Here is a 6,753-nt window from a genome sequence, read left to right on the forward strand (position 1 = left end):
AAGGAAATAGATACCTTGATGCTAAAGAAAATACCCAAATGTTAGGTCTTTCCCCGAGGCTGACTGTTCCAATGATCTTATATGTATGTGGTTTCCTGTTTGCATCCCTTCTCTGTTTTTCTCTGTCACAGGGGAAGAAATGCAAGCATATTTTAAAATGAAAAATATGGCTTCTAATTTTGAATTATTAAACCAAATTAATCCTTATGTAACACTGGGGAGAGGGGAGTTATTTTGGAGACAAATTTGATCCATGGTTTGTTTTCTCTGCAAGGTATTGGTGATTTTAGTAAACCAAAGAGCCACCAATATATGTTCCACCAACCTGAGGAGCCTGGTGCCTTGTGATCTATGGGGCTTGAGAAGCAAAAAATGAGGAAAAAATATAAAGGCATTAAAACACCCAGTCTATTTTTTTTAATCAACTGGGAAAGGAAAGAGAATAGAAAGACAGTAGAGGAGATGACAGAGATGAACCAAAACAGAAACATAAATAAAGTGGCCCTACCTTTTTTAAAGGTTTAGTACCACTGAAATACAGTGTGTACTGACTGTTCAGTATGCCATTGAAATGCTGATTCTACCAGCCATAAGTACCATCTTTAAGGCTTTAGAGCCTTAGGGCTTGTCTATACTTACGCGCTGGTTCGGCGGCAGGCAATCGAACTTCTGGGTTCGATTTATCGCGTCTTGTCTGGATGCAATAAATCGAACCCAGAAGTGCTCGCCGTCGACTCCGGTAATCCTGCTCGGTGCGAGGAGTACGCGGAGTCGACAGGGGAGCCTGCCTGCCGCGTCTGGACCGCGGTAAGTTCGAACTAAGGTACGTTGACTTCAGCTACGTTATTCACGTAGCTGAAGTTGCGTACCTTAGTTCGAATTGGGGGGTTAGTGTAGACCAGGCCCTAGGATATGTCCACACAGCAATACACACTTGCAGCTGGCCCATGCTATCCATCTCAGACTCAAGAGCTAGGGCTGTAGGGCAGCTTTATTGCTGTGTAGACTTCCAGGCTTGGGCTGGAGCCTGGTCTCTAGGATCCTGGCGGGGGGAGGGGGGGAGCAGGGGAGAAGGGAAGTGTCCCACAGCTTGGGCTCCAGCCCAAGCCTAGAAATTTATACAGCCCCATAGCCTGAGCCTTGTGAGTCCTAGTCAGCTAGCATGAGCCAGCCATGGATTTTTTTCGTTGCTGTGTAGACATACCCTTAGATATGCTCCTTCTTGTCATCTTATTTAGAGCAATTTCTTGAAGACCTTTACTTATACAAGTTGCCTCAATGATGTAAATTAAACTATTAACAAGTAAAAATGATTCTTAGGAGTAGGCATACTTGCATTACCCTAGTGTTTGTAGCAAGTATATAACATCAAATACATGTTCAAGAAGAGGGGCTATTTAACTCAACTGGAAAAAAGCAGGATACTTCAGGAAACTTTTTTTTTTAAGCCATCAGTGACTACATATATTAGTGTTAAATATCTGTGGTTTGGGGAACATCTGAAACTTCTGACTAACCAGGTGTACGGATTAATGGAAGTGCTATTCTGAGGTGCAGTTTCACTGATATAGAAAAATAAGGAACAGAGGGAGTAATACTGAAGTTAACTTTAAACTTTTTAATTTAAGAAAAAAAATAAAAAAAAAAAAACTTTATTGAGAACTGCTATACAAATACAAAGCTGTTGATTAGAGCTTACAGGTTCAAAGAGGCAAACTGAGAAGTTAAGTGTGTGATGAACTAACATAAGACCACAGGATGGACACACTGTAGATTAGGGTAGTTAGGATTTTTGGATAAAGGGAATTTGGATAACTGGAATTATACTGTATTACAAAACCTAGATAATAAATTCAATTGATAGTTACATGTCCATAGGTTCCTGAGGACTTGAGTGAGCTGTAGGATTAAAAATAATATTGATAACAGCCTTCCTTTTAAGGAAGTGTATTATATATATATGAAGCTCAAATTAATACAATTAAGGACACTGAAATTATAACATTGTATAAGCTTTTATACCAGAGTCACTACTATGATAACTGAGAACTTTAATTGAAAGCTAAGTCCTCCCAACTACAATGTGAAGTAATGTATTTACTGAGCTGCCTGGAGTATTTTCTTTCAAAGTCACTGATACTATATCACATCAAATGCACCTCTGAATGGTTGTATTTGGCCCACTCTATTTTACAGGACAGGGTCAATAACAGAAGAACGCAAGGACTGGGTGCTCATGGAAGAGGTGCTTATAGTGACTCTGAAAGACATTGTAGTCTTTGCAAGTCAATAAAAATCATGCATGTTTTCTGAATATTTCATAAAGGTATTTCTTGAACTTTTCACCCACAAAAGCGTAGATCACTGGGTTCAGGCAGCAGTGGATGAAGGAGATGGTTTCAGTCACCTGCAGGGACAGGTCTAGGTTTTTGCTCGTCTCGCAGTCATCTATGATGTGCAGGCTTTGCAAAGAAGCCAGAAAAAGTGCAATGTTGAAGGGCGCCCAGAAGAGGAAAGACGCAACTACAACAACAAAAAACAGCTTTATACTTGTTTCGGTTCACGCATCTCTGCAGGTTTTACAAGATGTGGGAGTAGCAGAAAATGGGAGTGCCAAATGGGATCAAGAAGTCCAATATATTGACTTCAAAATTGGTTAAAAGTTTCCAATGGTCCTATTATAGTGGTAATAAGAAGCACACTTCACAATGCCATCTTCATTAAATTCTTGGATAAAGAAGATATTTGGTATTTAAGCTAAAATGGCCACTGACCAAATGGCCAGGCTTATAATAATGCTGAGCAGGGTTGTTCGAACTTTCCGAGCGTACACAGCGTGGACGATGGCTAAGTACCTGTCTATGCTCATGAGGGTTATGAAGAAAATGCTGCTGTAGAAACCAATGTAGTAAATTCCACATATTAATTTACACATTGCGTTTCCAAAAGTCCATTGGCCTGAAGCATAATGAGCCAGGAAGGGGATGGAGAAAACATAAAGCAGGCCAGCAATGGCGAGGTTCAGCAAATAGACATCACTCAGGCTGGTCAATTTCTTGCAAACTACCAGAACACAGATGACCAAGCTGTTTCCCACCAAGCCGAACACGAACACCACACAGTAAAAGCCTGGAAAAAATACTGATCCAAAGATCTTGATATTCCATGTGCTGCAGGTGGAGCCCCACTTGGAATAATAATCATAAGAGAAAGGTTGTTCCCCAGTGCTTAATTTGTGCCAAGGCTTGCCAGGGCTGAGCTTCGGCACTTGTGGGCTTGGCAGTTCGTAGCCTCAGCATCTCTGGGCTTCCTCTTTCAGTTATGAAAGTAAAAAAATGCTTGCACCCCAGCACCTCTTTCATTGCAAATTAAGCACTGCTCTCCTCAAACCATTTCCATGAAAATGAAAAGAGGAAATACTGGGAAGCCCATGAGAGATCTTCTCACAGGGTTTCCTACTCAGTTTTACAAGCGATGCAGAGAGGGAGACAGGCTAGCATTGGGGAGGCAATGGATTTGTGACTTTCTTGGGTGGTGTGTCAGGGACGTGGTGTGTTTCCATGAGCAGTGGAACAACAAATAGTATATTAGCGAGCAGAAGAATTTTGAGAGTCCGATTAACTAGATAACTATATTCAGGCCCAAATCCTGTCCCCAGTGCTCAGCCTGAATGAATGGTGCTCATGGGGATTCCCATTCACTGTGCATCCTGTTCAGCGGGTTAAGGAACCAGACTGACTTCATGGTGCATAATTAAAGCACCAATAAAACTGAGGTAGTGAACGTGCTGAGCACCCTATTGTTTATCATTTCCTTGTTTCTAAACTATGTTTTCTTCAGAAAGGGCAGACAGCCGTGCGCACAGAGGACTGCACACATCCAGCCTGAGATTTCACACAAAGTCCATTTAGAATTATGAGTGCAAAAGAAAAAAAAGCATCTGAATCTTTTTCTTAGTAGGTGACAACCACTTTTCTCCAGGACTTCAGCCTTGCTAGTGCCACGCTATAATATGCACCTTTCTAATTTACTAGAGACGAACAGTTAACTTTACAAATATATTTTGTAAGTTACAAGCTCTGCTTATCATCACTGCACGCTGGGTGCAATTATCTTTTGCATCTATCGTACGTGTGGTGTTCCTACAGAGTCAAGGTGTTAATTTGAACGCACTCGCTCGCTCTCTCACTCGTTTAGGCAGAAACAAACACTAAATCTGCAGCAGCCAATTCTTGTCAAGAATTTTTTTTAAACATGCAGGGCCAAAATTTTTGTACGTGGGTGCCCAACCCTTGTTTGTATTTAGGTACCTAAATAAAAGTAGCCGTTTTTCAAAAGAGATGATCATTGCTAACTGTTCTGGAAGTTAATAAGGATTGTGAGTGCTCAGCAGCACTGCAAACCTGGCCATTTTTATTTAAATATAGCTAAATAATGATGTAGATGCCTAACTTAAGGCAAGTTTGACCTATCTAGCTTGTTTATTATAATGTAATCCCCCAGATGACCCAGTCATGAAGGAGGTTAAATATAACCACATCTGAGTCTGAATTTCCAAGGTCTCCTGAACTTACTTCATGCACCTAGCCCCAATCTGACTACAGAGCAGCAACGTATCAGCTTGGCAAATAAAAATAAAGGTAAAGGCCTCGATTTTACATCATGTCCCACCTATGTTTGTAGTGGAGAATGGCAGCCTCAGGGAAGGTGTTGCAGCTCCCTGGCCAACCAGCCTGCATGAATGTTAGAACAGCAGGGGGCCAACTCTAGCTTCTGCCACTGGTGTAAGTTACATTAACGACAGCTCAGGAGTAATGGAGGCTCTGCTCCATCATGCCTCCTGCAGCCAAACCAAATGCCGCTTTCTTGCCCTTATATCAAGAATGGGAGGGGAAGGGGAAACACAGTTGATGAAGAAGGCAGCAGACCCTCCTCTGACAGTTTTCCATCCATTTGAAGAGTTCCTCTGTACAAGGGGGGATGTTGTTCCAGCTCTCTCTGGCCATTTTAAGGCCATTTTGTATCAGGCTACACAAAGTGGCCCTATTAGACCAGAGAATCCAGGTCAAAGTGTCAAGAGAAGTGCACTATATTGTGTTTCTCAAACTTTTTGATACCAGGGACCAGTCTGCTGTCTTCATAAACATGAAGGAGATCGCAGGGACTAGCGCTGGTCCACGGACCAATTGTTGAGAAACACTGCACTCTAATATCAATGTAGATCAAATGTTAAGGGCCTCACCTACAGAGGGGTCACTTTTCCTTTTATGGGGGCATGCTCTAGAATTCCTGCCCTTTTGCCTCATTAGGGTTACAATTTCAGGGAGCTGAACTCAGGAAGACTATTAGGGCCTGATTGTCAGATTAGCTGAGAACCTGTCAGGCCCAGCGGTGAGGATCACCGTTGAGGATCAGGTTTGAGTGACCTTGAACTTGGGTGTGGGACAGAATGCTGAGAACCAGCCCTGGTCACTGCAAGCTGATATACAGCAGCAGCTACTCCCACGTGTGATGAATCCTGTGGCAGCGAACAGCATCTGGGCAGAGGCGCTAGGCCTCTGTAAGATGAGCCTGCAGATGACTCCAATGCATGTTTGGTCACTTTTGAAAGAGTAGCTATGAGCGCAGATTGGGAGAAGGGAACCTGGGCCCTATGGCTACACCCTATTTGCTCAGGTGACCGACCTGGTTCTAAATGACGAGCAGGCACAGGATTATGATGTGGTTAAGGTGGCCATCCGAGATCAGGTGGGCTTATCCCCTGAAAAGTATCAGCAAAAAATTTTGGGCCACTAGATGGACTGGCAGGCAGGCGGGAGGGGGGATTTACAGCCCAGGGCATTTGCCTAGAAACTGATGGACTAGGCTACCTGCTGATTGAGGCCAGATGCTCCGACGGTGGGTGAGATTATGGATGCAATGATTTTAGAACAGCTCCTGCAGCCCATCCCTGAGAACACTCGGGGGTGGGTCAGGAGGCATCAGACAGTGACCCTAAATGACTGCAGTCAAGCTCCCAGAAGAATTCATTGAGGTGGATATCGCCAGCAAAGAGGGGTCATAGTTCAAGGGACTGGGTCCAGAGTGACCTAGACAAATTGGAGGATTGGGCCAAAAGAAACCTGATGAGGTTCAACAAGGACAAGTGCAGAATCCTGCACTTAGGAAGGAAGAATCCCATGCACCGCTACAGGCTGGCTAAGCAGTAGTTCTGCAGAAAAGGACCAGTAGCGTAGCTAGTGGGGTGCAGGGGAAGCAGCCGCTTCCCCTCAGCACATTTCCCTAAAGCGGCACCTGCTGGGCCGGCGCTGGGGGCAGCACGGCCGGAGGAGCCATGGGGGGGGCGCTCCTCGGCCATCGTGCCCCACACAGCCCCAACATCGCCGCAGGCGCAGCCACCTCCTGCGGCGGCTCAGGGCTCGGCAGCCAAGCGCTCCCCGCCCCGAGCCGGAGCCGAAGCCAGGTTACGCCCGCGGCGCGGGGCCGGGATCGGCTGGGGACAGGCGGCGGCGCAGGACAGAAGGTGAGCGGCGGGGGTCCGGTGCCTTGCACTGGGGGGTCCCCTCCGGGTGAGGGGCTCCCCGGGTCCAGGCCCGCAGGGCAGGGGCGCAGGCCGCGTAGTCTGGACGGGGGGCCCTGGCGCGGCGCAGGAGCCTGGAGCCCGGGGCGGGGGGGACGGGACCCCACGGGTGGGGCCGGGCGGCGAAGCCCGGCGGGGGACACCTGCAGAGTGGGCTGGGCAGGAGAGACTCT

The 6,753-nt window shown here is 45.9% G+C and overlaps 1 pseudogene; it reads right to left on the reverse strand.

Moving 5' to 3' along the window:
* Nucleotides 1–2,296: 2,296 nt before the first annotated feature.
* LOC113405141 lies at nt 2,297–6,358 on the reverse strand (annotated as a pseudogene).
* Nucleotides 6,359–6,753: the final 395 nt, after the last annotated feature.

Source organism: Terrapene carolina, unplaced genomic scaffold, assembly GCF_002925995.2.
Source record: "Terrapene carolina triunguis isolate 2854851 unplaced genomic scaffold, T_m_triunguis-2.0 Scaffold34021, whole genome shotgun sequence".
Taxonomy (NCBI): Eukaryota; Metazoa; Chordata; order Testudines; family Emydidae; genus Terrapene; species Terrapene triunguis.